The sequence below is a fragment of the Cherax quadricarinatus genome, chromosome 26 (assembly GCF_038502225.1).
Source record: "Cherax quadricarinatus isolate ZL_2023a chromosome 26, ASM3850222v1, whole genome shotgun sequence".
In the NCBI taxonomy this organism is placed as follows: domain Eukaryota; kingdom Metazoa; phylum Arthropoda; class Malacostraca; order Decapoda; family Parastacidae; genus Cherax; species Cherax quadricarinatus.
The window spans coordinates 15,324,268-15,336,844 of record NC_091317.1 but is presented as its reverse complement, the minus strand read 5'-3'; the positions used below and the strand labels follow the sequence as shown (position 1 = coordinate 15,336,844).

At 43.9% G+C, this 12,577-nt stretch overlaps 1 protein-coding gene across 1 annotated transcript in view; it reads right to left on the bottom strand.

Annotated features, from left to right (window-relative positions):
• The window catches only part of ND-42 (NADH dehydrogenase (ubiquinone) subunit ND-42), an 86,745-nt gene extending 74,746 nt beyond the window's left edge, over positions 1-11,999 (bottom strand). Inside the window, exon 1 of the mRNA XM_070088819.1 lies at positions 11,976-11,999. The gene's annotated coding sequence lies outside the window, so the exon portion shown is untranslated. The remainder of the gene's footprint in view (positions 1-11,975) is intronic.
• Between the last annotated feature and the right edge of the window lie 578 nt (positions 12,000-12,577).

The window sequence follows — 12,577 nt, the reverse complement described above, 5'->3', positions numbered from 1 at the left end:
AGCTTGAACTTTTGCCACCAGGCCACGGGCCACCGTAGTATCTTGGTTCAGAGGACATCTTCGACAACTTTTATTTCCTGACCACAAGTTACAAGTGACAAACGATAGATTTGAGAGGGACCTACCCAGTAGGTTTGCTACTTTGCTTCTTAATGTTTACCTTCTTACTTCTCCTAGCAGGCCCCACCTCTTCTAGGCTTGAAGATTTTCTCCGCCTCAACTTGACAGAATTTAGTCTCCATTCTGTTGCTTCAGCATTGTTCCAGACTATGGAACATAACTCTTCTCTATGCTGAGGGACTGATCACCTCAAAACTAGGTCTTCGAGGGTAATGGACTGATAACATCGTCTTTACATCTCTACTGTTTCTCATGTCACCTCTGTACTCGACTGAAGAAGCCTACTGTATAGGCTAAACGTTTCTGAACAAAGACACCTAACTGTTGCTTCTGTGTCTTGCTTATCAACTTGTCGGTATTGTATACCATTATCATATTCCCAGATACGAAATGTCACCATATCAAAAACAATATACTCAGATCACAACATAATCGAGGTTCAGACATGTATGCGCGGAGCCCCAGGCCGACAAAATGAGATTAGTCACGAGGGAGCCTTCACCAAATTCAACTTCAATAACAAGAACATAAAGTGGGACCAAGTAAATCAAGCCCTAAACGATATAAGCTGGGAAGATAGACTAAGCAACACAGACCCCAACTTACGCCTAGAACAGATCAACTCTGTGGCACTCGATGTATGCTCAAGGCTTATTCCTTAAGAAAAAGGAGGAGTAGATGTAAAATAGAAAGAGACAGGCGCTCCCTTTACAGGCGACGGAAAAGAATAACAGAGCGGCTAAAAGAGGCCAATATATCTGAAATGCGTAGGGAGCCACTGGTCAGAGAAATAGCAAACATCGAACTTAAGCTAAAGGAATCTTATAATTAAAGGAGTCAGGAATCGCGGGAAAAACTAAAAGCCATAAATGAAATCGAAAGAAACCCAAAGTATTTCTTCTCTTATGCCAAATCAAAGTCGAGAACAACATCCAGTATTGGGCCCTACTTAAACAAGATGGGTCCTACACAGATGACAGCAAAGAAATGAGTGAGCTACTCAAGTCCCAATATGACTCAGTTTTTAGCAAGCCGCTAATCAGACTGAGAGTCGAAGATCAAAATGAATTTTTTATGAGAGAGCCACAGAATTTGGTTAACACAAGCCTATCTGATATTATCCTGACGCCAAATGACTTCGAACAGGCGATAAATGACATGCCCATGCACTCTGCCCCAGGGCCAGACTCATGGAACTCCGTGTTCATCAAGAACTGCAAGAAGCCCCTATCACGAGCTTTTACCATCCTATGGAGAGGGAGCATGGACACGGGGGTCGTCCCACAGTTACTTAAAACAACAGACATAGCCCCACTCCACAAAGGGGGCAGTAGAGCAATAGCAAAGAACTGCAGACCGATAGCACTAACATCCCATATCATAAAAATCTTTGAAAGGGTCCTAAGAAGCAAGATCGCCACCCATCTAGATACCCATCGATTATACAACCCAGGGCAACATGGGTTTAGAACAGGTCGCTCCTGTCTGTCTCAGCTCTTGGATCACTACGACAAGGTCCTAAATGCACTAGAAGACAAAAACAATGCAGATGTAATATATACAGACTTTGCAAAAGCCTTCGACAAGTGTGACCATGATGTAATAGCGCACAAAAATGCGTGCTAAAGGAATAACAGGAAACGTTGGTAGATGGATCTATAATTTCTTCTCAAACAGAACACAGAGTAATAGTGTCGGTTCTCTGAACCATTCATCTACAAACAGAGTAATAGTCAACAGAGTAAAGTCTGAGGCGGCTACGGTGAAAAGCTCTGTTCCACAAGGCACAGTACTCGCTCCCATCTTGTTTCTCATCTTCATATCTGACATAGACAAGGATGTCAGCCACAGCACACCGTGTCTTCCTTTGCAGATGTGCATGAAGTGGCTTCCATTGCAGACACTGCTAGGCTCCAGGCGGACATCAACCAAATCAACCAGTGCTTTGTGAGGGATGGAAAAATCGCAGTTAGGAAACAGCCTACCTGGAGTTTACCTGGAGAGAGTTCCGGGGGTCAACGCCCCCGCGGCCCGGTCTGAGACCAGGCCTCCTGGTGGATCAGAGCCTGATCAACCAGGCTGTTGCTGCTGGCTGCACGCAAACCAACATACGAGCCACAGCCCGGCTGATCCGGAACTGACTTTAGGTGCTTGTCCAGTGCCAGCTTGAAGACTGCCAGGGGTCTGTTGGTAATCCCCCTTATGTGTGCTGGGAGGCAGTTGAACAGTCTCGGGCCCCTGACACTTATTGTATGGTCTCTTAACGTGCTAGTGACACCCCTGCTTTTCATTGGGGGGATGGTGCATCGTCTGCCAAGTCTTTTGCTTTCGTAGTGGGTGATTTTCGTGTGCAAGTTCGGTACTAGTCCCTCTAGGATTTTCCAGGTGTATATAATCATGTATCTCTCCCTCCTGCGTTCCAGGGAATACAGGTTTAGGAACCTCAAGCGCTCCCAATAATTGAGGTGTTTTATCTCCGTTATGCGCGCCGTGAAAGTTCTCTGTACATTTTCTAGGTCGGCAATTTCACCTGCCTTGAAAGGTGCTGTTAGTGTGCAGCAATATTCCAGCCTAGATAGAACAAGTGACCTGAAGAGTGTCATCATGGGCTTGGCCTCCCTAGTTTTGAAGGTTCTCATTATCCATCCTGTCATTTTTCTAGCAGATGCGATTGATACAATGTTATGGTCCTTGAAGGTGAGATCCTCCGACATGATCACTCCCAGGTCTTTGACGTTGGTGTTTCGCTCTATTTTGTGGCCAGAATTTGTTTTGTACTCTGATGAAGATTTAATTTCCTCATGTTTACCATATCTGAGTAATTGAAATTTCTCATCGTTGAACTTCATATTGTTTTCTGCAGCCCACTGAAAGATTTGGTTGATGTCTGCCTGGAGCTTTGCAGTGTCTGCAATGGAAGACACTGTCATGCAGATTCGGGTGTCATCTGCAAAGGAAGACACGGTGCTGTGGCTGACATCCTTGTCTATGTCGGATATAAGGATGAGGAACAAGATGGGAGCGAGTACTGTGCCTTGTGGAACAGAGCTTTTCACCGTAGCTGCCTCGGACTTTACTCTGTTGACGACTACTCTCTGTGTTCTGTTAGTGAGGAAATTATAGATCCATCGACCGACTTTTCCTGTTATTCCTTTAGCACGCATTTTGTGCGCTATTACGCCATGGTCACACTTGTCGAAGGCTTTTGCAAAGTCTGTATATATTACATCTGCATTCTTTTTGTCTTCTAGTGCATTTAGGACCTTGTCGTAGTGGTCCAATAGTTGAGACAGACAGGAGCGACCTGTTCTAAACCCATGTTGCCCTGGGTTGTGTAACTGATGGGTTTCTAGATGCGTGGTGATCTTGCTTCTTAGGACCCTTTCAAAGATTTTTATGATATGGGATGTTAGTGCTATTGGTCTGTAGTTCTTTGCTGTTGCTTTACTGCCCCCTTTGTGGAGTGGGGCTATGTCTGTTGTTTTTAGTAACTGTGGGACGACCCCCGTGTCCATGCTCCCTCTCCATAGGATGGAAAAGGCTCGTGATAGGGGCTTCTTGCAGTTCTTGATGAACACAGAGTTCCATGAGTCTGGCCCTGGGGCAGAGTGCATGGGCATGTCATTTATCGCCTGTTCGAAGTCATTTGGCGTCAGGATAACATCGGATAGGCTTGTGTTAATCAAATTTTGTGGCTCTCTCATAAAAAATTCATTTTGATCTTCGACTCTCAGTCTGGTTAGCGGCTTGCTAAAAACTGAGTCATATTGGGACTTGAGTAGCTCACTCATTTCCTTGTTGTCATCTGTGTAGGACCCATCTTGTTTAAGTAGGGGCCCAATACTGGACGTTGTTCTCGATTTTGATTTGGCATAGGAGAAGAAATACTTTGGGTTTCTTTCGATTTCATTTATGGCTTTTAGTTCTTCCCGCGATTCCTGACTCCTAAAGGATTCTTTTAGCTTAAGTTCGATGCTTGCTATTTCTCTGACCAGTGTCTCCCTACGCATTTCAGATATATTGACCTCTTTTAGCCGCTCTGTTATTCTTTTCCGTCGCCTGTAAAGGGAGCGCCTGTCTCTTTCTGTTTTACATCTACTCCTCCTTTTTCTTAGAGGAATAAGCCTTGTGCATACATCGAGTGCTACCGAGTTAATCTGTTCTAGGCATAAGTTGGGGTCTGTGTTGCTTAGTATATCTTCCCAGCTTATATCGGTTAGGACTTGGTTTACTTGGTCCCACTTTATGTTTTTGTTATTGAAGTTGAATTTGGTGAATGCTCCCTCGTGACTAATCTCCTTATGTCGGTCTGGGGCTCCGCGCATACATGACTGAACCTCAATTATGTTGTGATCTGAGTATATTGTTTTTGATATGGTGATATTTCTTATCAGATCATCATTGTTAGTGAAGATGAGGTCTAGTGTATTCTCCAGTCTAGTAGGCTCTATTATTTGCTGGTTTAAATTGAATTTTGTGCAGAGATTTAAAAGCTCGCGTGAGTGTGAGTTTTCATCAGAGCTGCCTCCTGGTGTTATTACTGCAACAATATTATTTGCTATATTCCTCCATTTTAGGTGCCTTAAGTTGAAATCCCCCAGGAGCAAGATGTTGGGTGCAGGAGCTGGAAGGTTTTCCAGACAGTGGTCAATTTTTAACAGCTGTTCCTGGAATTGCTGGGATGTTGCATCCGGAGGCTTGTAGACTATCACAATGACTAGGTTTTGGTTCTCGACCTTTACTGCTAAAACTTCCACTACATCATTTGAGGCATTTAGCAGTTCTGTGCAAACAAGTGACTCTGCAATGTACAGGCCAACCCCCCCCCCTTTTGCCTGTTCACTCTGTCACATCTGTATAGGTTGTAACCTGGGATCCATATTTCGTTGTCCAAGTGATCCTTTATGTGGGTCTCAGTGAAAGCCGCGAACATTGCCTTTGCCTCTGCAAGCAGTCCACGGATGAAAGGTATTTTGTTGTTTGTTGCTGGCTTTAGACCCTGTATATTTGCAAAGAAGAATGTTATCGGACTGGTGGTATTGTTGGTACTGGGGGGGGATTTTTTTTCCGGCATTAGTATCTGTATCTGTTGGTTTGGAGTGGAGGCCATCGACTGTGGTTCCACTCCAGGAATGACTGGATTTGGTGTACGATTTCTGCCATTTCCTGCCAGTTTTTTTTCCTTCCTGGCACTAAAAAACCTCTCCCTCTTGAGTGGCTGTGGCTACCCAGGTTTTCCCATGGCCTGGATGTTTTGTATCTTTTTGTCCCCTTTAGATGGTATGCCTGGCAATTTAAGTTATAGCACAGTCTTTCCTGTACTGAAGAGGTACACAGTTCAGGGTGAAAAAGCTTACAGGAAGGGAGTTTGCATTTTCCTGTTGTCATATGGGCATGGCATTTCCTAGGGTGGTCATAGTTGCACGTCCCATCTGTTTTTCCAGATTTCCCATGCCAGCAGATACCGAGTGCATAGTATGTGCACAGGCTTGGTTTCCGTTTGCCTTGGGTTTCTGTGACTGTATTCCCTGTTGGTGCATGTTTCCCTGTCTTACTTCTATCCTCCCTAGCACCAACAATGGAGCTCCCACCATTTGTTTTTGGTAATATATCCTCACTATTGCTAGTGGAGTCCTCTTGTTTGCTATTTCCTGCGGTATTTCTAGTTTGCAATATTGGTTTTATCTTATCTTTGACTACACTTGTTTCCCTACTATGGCTCCTGTCCCCTATGAGGTCATTCATATGTATTCCTTCCTGCGTATAATTCCCGACTACCTGGACAAAATCTCCAGCTTCACCATTACTGTCTCCCAGGACAGCATCTCCAGCTTCCCCATTACTGTCTCCCAGGACAGCATCTCCAGCTTCACCATTACTGTCTCCCAGGACAGCACCTCCAGCTTCACCATTACTGTCTCCCAGGACAGCACCTCCAGCTTCCCCATTACTGTCTCCCAGGACAGCACTATCAGCCCCCCATTTACTGACTACCAGGACATCATCTCCAGCCTTACAGTTTCTGACTACATGGCCAGTATCAAGGGCAGTACCATTCAGCCCGGACTTTTTATGTTCCCATCTGTTGTAGAAAGCTTCCAGGTTTTCTATGAAAGCAGCTTTGATGTTGACCTCTTTTAATACCCTTGTGATTTTAGTCCACAGATTTATCTCATTTGGGCATACCCAAAAACACTTCCCTGTTTTAATACTGCTTGTAGCTAGTTCTTGGATATCTGCACAAGGGGCGTGACACCAATTTCCACAGAAATGACAATTTATGCATGTGGAAGCCCGTTTGTTTGACTGACCACAGACTACACACAGCTTCATAATGATTTGAATGGTTGATTTACTGCAATTCTACTAGCAACCTCTTGAATATTCTATTAATAACCTGCTAGGTGGTGCACAACGAAACCGTTTGAAACCAGTCCAGGGTTCGGACCAGTCAAGGGTTCGGACCAGTCAAGGGTTCGGACCAGTCAAGGGTTCGGACCAGTCTATCTGATCTGATCAGTGGGTCACTTATTTAAACCATACTGGTCGGTGATTTGAGCTAACACATGAAGGATCTACTGGAAATTATCTACCCGAGTAATATGTGATTTGATTGATACAAAAGTATAACTTGCGTGTTGAAGAGCCGGTGACTGCTGGCACTCCTACAATGACGAACGGTCGAGCCTCCACCTTTGTTTATCAATCGCTGTATCTAGCTTCTCTATTTTTTTTTTTTTTCCGTCTCCACCACAATAAATGCTATATTATCACTATAGTTGACTGGTGCAAATTTTGGAGGAAGGGCGCTTTTTCTGTAGTAATAATTGCTTCTCGTTGTGTATATTGCGACCGCTGGTAACTACAGGTTATATGAAATTCACAGTAACGTCTGGTATTTCAAGAAAAAGAAACTAATGAAAGTCACTCCACTCCACTAAGTACCATTATAATACTGGTTAGTTGCTACTACAACACTGTATTCTGCTATTCACTGGTATCACTAGATTATATGCGAGTACACTAGCAGGCCAGGAAGATTATTAAAAACAGCTGACCTGTGGTAAGTTTCTGGCGACTTCTGGCACCTGCCTCTATAGGCTTATCACTTCATTTACAAATTCACCTGTTTTCAAATGACACTTTAGCCTTTATCATCAATATACTAGGGAGCCACTGTAGTATACACTATACACTATGTATACTCAATGCTTTCAGGGAGACTTTCTTTCCTCTGACACAAAGTTCAATATTATTATTTTTCCACACGGGACAGGCCTATGATTCCCCTCTGGCAGTAAACTCTGCTAGGAAGTGCACACTAATTCTCCTTTTTTTACTCAGTATATAATGTTTTCCGCCCAAGATTGGTTCCAGGCGCTAGAGGGATGTATCGTATAGGATTGATGACACAAATTAAAGTTCTAGCACGTAAGAGCGACCGTGAAAACACCAGAAAAACCGGGAGCACAACGAGGCACGCTGACCCCTGACACTTATTGTATGGTCTCTTAACGTGCTAGTGACACCCCTGCTTTTCATTGGGGGGATGGTGCATCGTCTGCCAAGTCTTTTGCTTTCGTAGTGAGTGATTTTCGTGTGCAAGTTTGGTACTAGTCCCTCTAGGATTTTCCAGGTGTATATAATCATGTATCTCTCCCTCCTGCGTTCCAGGGAATACAGGTTTAGAAACCTCAAGCGCTCCCAGTAATTGAGGTGTTTTATCTCCGTTATGCGCGCCGTGAAAGTTCTCTGTACATTTTCTAGGTCGGCAATTTCACCTGCCTTGAAAGGTGCTGTTAGAGTGCAGCAATATTCCAGCCTAGATAGAACAAGTGACCTGAAGAGTGTCATCATGGGCTTGGCCTCCCTAGTTTTGAAGGTTCTCATTATCCATCCTGTCATTTTTCTAGCAGATGCGATTGATACAATGTTATGGTCCTTGAAGGTGAGATCCTCCGACATAAACACTCCTAGGTCTTTGACGTTGGTGTTTCGCTCTATTTTGTGGCCAGAATTTGTTTTGTACTCTGATGAAGATTTAATTTCCTCATGTTTACCATATCTGAGTAATTGAAATTTCTCATCGTTGAACTTCATATTGTTTTCTGCAGCCCACTGAAAGATTTGGTTGATGTCCGCCTGGAGCCTTTCAGTGTCTGCAATGGAAGACACTGTCATGCAGATTCGGGTGTCATCTGCAAAGGAAGACACGGTGCTGTGGCTGACATCCTTGTCTATGTCGGATATGAGGATGAGGAACAAGATGGGAGCTAGTACTGTGCCTTGTGGGACAGAGCTTTTCACCGTAGCTGCCTCGGACTTTACTCTGTTGACGACTACTCTCTGTGTTCTGTTAGTGAGGAAATTATAGATCCATCGACCGACTTTTCCTGTTATTCCTTTAGCGCGCATTTTGTGCGCTATTACGCCATGGTCACACTTGTCGAAGGCTTTTGCAAAGTCTGTATATATTACATCTGCATTCTTTTTGTCTTCTAGTGCATTTAGGACCTTGTCGTAGTGATCCAGTAGTTGAGACAGACAGGAGCGACCTGTTCTAAACCCATGTTGCCCTGGGTTGTGTAACTGATGGGTTTCTAGATGGGTGGTGATCTTGCTTCTTAGGACCCTTTCAAAGATTTTTATGATATGGGATGTTAGTGCTATTGGTCTGTAGTTCTTTGCTGTTGCTTTACTGCCCCCTTTGTGGAGTGGGGCTATGTCTGTTGTTTTTAGTAACTGAGGGACGACCCCCGTGTCCATGCTCCCTCTCCATAGGATGGAAAAGGCTCGTGATAGGGGCTTCTTGCAGTTCTTGATGAACACAGAGTTCCATGAGTCTGGCCCTGGGGCAGAGTGCATGGGCATGTCATTTATCGCCTGTTCGAAGTCATTTGGCGTCAGGATAACATCGGATAGGCTTGTGTTAGTCAAATTTTGTGGCTCTCTCATAAAAAATTCATTTTGGTCTTCGACTCTCAGTCTGGTTAGCGGCTTGCTAAAAACTGAGTCATATTGGGACTTGAGTAGCTCACTCATTTCCTTGCTGTCATCTGTGTAGGACCCATCTTGTTTAAGTAGGGGCCCAATACTGGACGTTGTTCTCGATTTTGATTTGGCATAGGAGAAGAAATACTTTGGGTTTCTTTCGATTTCATTTATGGCTTTTAGTTCTTCCCGCGATTCCTGACTCCTAAAGGATTCTTTTAGCTTAAGTTCGATGCTTGCTATTTCTCTGACCAGTGTCTCCCTGCGCATTTCAGATATATTGACCTCTTTTAGCCGCTCTGTTATTCTTTTCCGTCGCCTGTAAAGGGAGCGCCTGTCTCTTTCTATTTTACATCTACTCCTCCTTTTTCTTAGAGGAATAAGCCTTGTGCATACATCGAGTGCCACCGAGTTAATCTGTTCTAGGCATAAGTTTGGGTCTGTGTTGCTTAGTATATCTTCCCAGCTTATATCGGTTAGGACTTGGTTTACTTGGTCCCACTTTATGTTTTTGTTATTGAAGTTGAATTTGGTGAATGCTCCCTCGTGACTAGTCTCATTTTGTCGGTCTGGGGCTCCATGCATACATGTCTGAACCTCAATTATGTTGTGATCTGAGTATATTGTTTTTGATATGGTGACATTTCTTATCAGATCATCATTGTTAGTGAAGATGAGGTCTAGTGTATTCTCCAGTCTTGTAGGCTCTATTATTTGCTGGTTTAAATTGAATTTTGTGCAGAGATTTAAAAGCTCGTGTGAGTGTGAGTTTTCATCAGAGCTGCCTCCTGGTGTTATTACTGCAACAATATTATTTGCTATATTCCTCCATTTTAGGTGCCTTAAGTTGAAATCCCCCAGGAGCAAGATGTTGGGTGCAGGAGCTGGAAGATTTTCCAGACAGTGGTCAATTTTTAACAGCTGTTCCTGGAATTGCTGGGATGTTGCATCCGGAGGCTTGTAGACTACCACAATGACTAGGTTTTGGTTCTCGACCTTTACTGCTAAAACTTCCACTACGTCATTTGAGGCATTAAGCAGTTCTGTGCAAACAAGTGACTCTGCAATGTACAGGCCAACCCCCCCCTTTTGCCTGTTCACTCTGTCACATCTGTATAGGTTGTAACCTGGGATCCATACTTCGTTGTCCAAGTGATCCTTTATGTGGGTCTCAGTGAAAGCCGCGAACATTGCCTTTGCCTCTGCAAGCAGTCCACGGATGAAAGGTATTTTGTTGTTTGTAGCTGGCTTTAGACCCTGTATATTTGCAAAGAAGAATGTTATCGGACTGGTGGTATTGTTGGTACTGGGGGGGGATTTTTTTTCCGGCATTAGTATCTGTATCTGTTGGTTTGGAGTGGAGGCCATCGACTGTGGTTCCACTCCAGGAATGACTGGATTTGGTGTACGATTTCTGCCATTTCCTGCCAGTTTTTTTTCCTTCCTGGCACTAAAAAACCTCTCCCTCTTGAGTGGCTGTGGCTACCCAGGTTTTCCCATGGCCTGGATGTTTTGTATCTTTTTGTCCCCTTTAGATGGTATGCCTGGCAATTTAAGTTATAGCACAGTCTTTCCTGTACTGAAGAGGTACACATTTCAGGGTGAAAAAGCTTACAGGAAGGGAGTTTGCATTTTCCTGTTTTCATATGGGCATGGCATTTTCTAGGGTGGTCATAGTTGCATGTCCCATCTGTTTTTCCAGATTTCCCATGCCAGCAGATACCAAGTGCATAGTATGTGCACAGGCTTGGTTTCCGCTTGCCTTGGGTTTCTGTGACTGTATTCCCTGTTGGTGCATGTTTCCCTGTCTTACTTCTATCCTCCCTAGCACCAACAATGGAGCTCCCACCAGTTGTTTTTGGTAATTTATCCTCACTATTGCTATTGGAGTCCTCTTGTTTGCTATTTCCTGCGGTATTTCTAGTTTGCAATATTGGTTTTATCTTATCTTTGACTACACTTGTTTCCCTACTATGGCTCCTGTCCCCTATGAGATCATTTATATGTATTCCTTCCTGCGTATAATTCCCGACTACCTGGACAATATCTCCAGCTTCACCATTTCTGTCTCCCAGGACAGTATCTCCAGCTTCACCATTTCTGTCTCCCAGGACAGCACCTCCAGCTTCACCATTACTGTCTCCCAGGACAGTATCTCCAGCTTCACCATTTCTGTCTCCCAGGACAGCACCTCCAGCTTCACCATTTCTGTCTCCCAGGACAGTATCTCCAGCTTCACCATTTCTGTCTCCCAGGACAGCACCTCCAGCTTCACCATTACTGTCTCCCAGGACAGCACCTCCAGCTTCACCATTACTGTCTCCCAGGACAGCACCTCCAGCTTCACCATTACTGTCTCCCAGGACAGCACTATCAGCCCCACATTTACTGACTACCAGGACATCACCTCCAGCCTTACAGTTTATGACTACATGGCCAGTATCAAGGGCAGTACCATTCAGCCCAGACATTTTATGTTCCCATCTGTTGTAGAAAGCTTCCAGGTTTTCTATGAAAGCAGCTTTGATGTTGTCCTCTTTTAATACCCTTGTGATTTTAGTCCACAGATTTTCCTCATTTGAGCATACCCAAAAACACTTCTCTGTTTTAATACTGCTTGTAGCTAGTTCTGGGATATCTGCACAAGGGGCGTGACACCAATTTCCACAAAAATGACAATTTATCCATGTGGAAGCCCGTTTGTTTGACTGACCACAGACTACACAGGGCTTCATAATGATTTGAATGGTTGATTTACTGCAATTCTACTAGCAACCTCTTGAAAATTCTATTAATAACCTTAAATGAAGCTCTAGCTATTTGTATTTCTGTTTCTAACTCTTTTTGTATATTGGACAGCTTACCGTCACGTTCCTGATTTTTTAATGTTTGTGTTTATAGGGCGCCTACAACCCCATCCGTTTACAGTCTGCTTTATTGTCCAACGAAACTGTTTGAAACCAGTCCCGGGTTCGGACCAGTCAAGGGTTCGGACCAGGCAAGGGTTCGGGCCAGTCGATCTGCTCTGATCAGTGGGTCACTTATTTAAAACATACTGGTCGGTGATTTGAGCTAACACATGAAGGATCTACTGGAAATTATCTACCCGAGTAATATGTGATTTGACTGATACAAAAGTATAACTTGCGTGTTGAAGAGCCGGTGATATCTGGCAGCTCCTACAATGACGAACGGTCACCTCCTTGTTTATCAATCGCTGTATCTGGCTTTTCTCTTTTTTTTTTTTTTTTTTTTTCTTTTTTCCGTCTCCACCACAATAAATGCTATATTATCACTATAGTTGACTGGTGCAAATTTTGGAGGAAGGACGCTTTTTCTGTAGTAATAATTGCTTCTCGTTGTGTATATTGCGACTGCTGGTAACTACAGGTTATATGAAATTCACAGTAACGTCTCGTATTTCAAGAAAAAGAAACTAATGAAAGTCACTCCACTCCACTAAGTA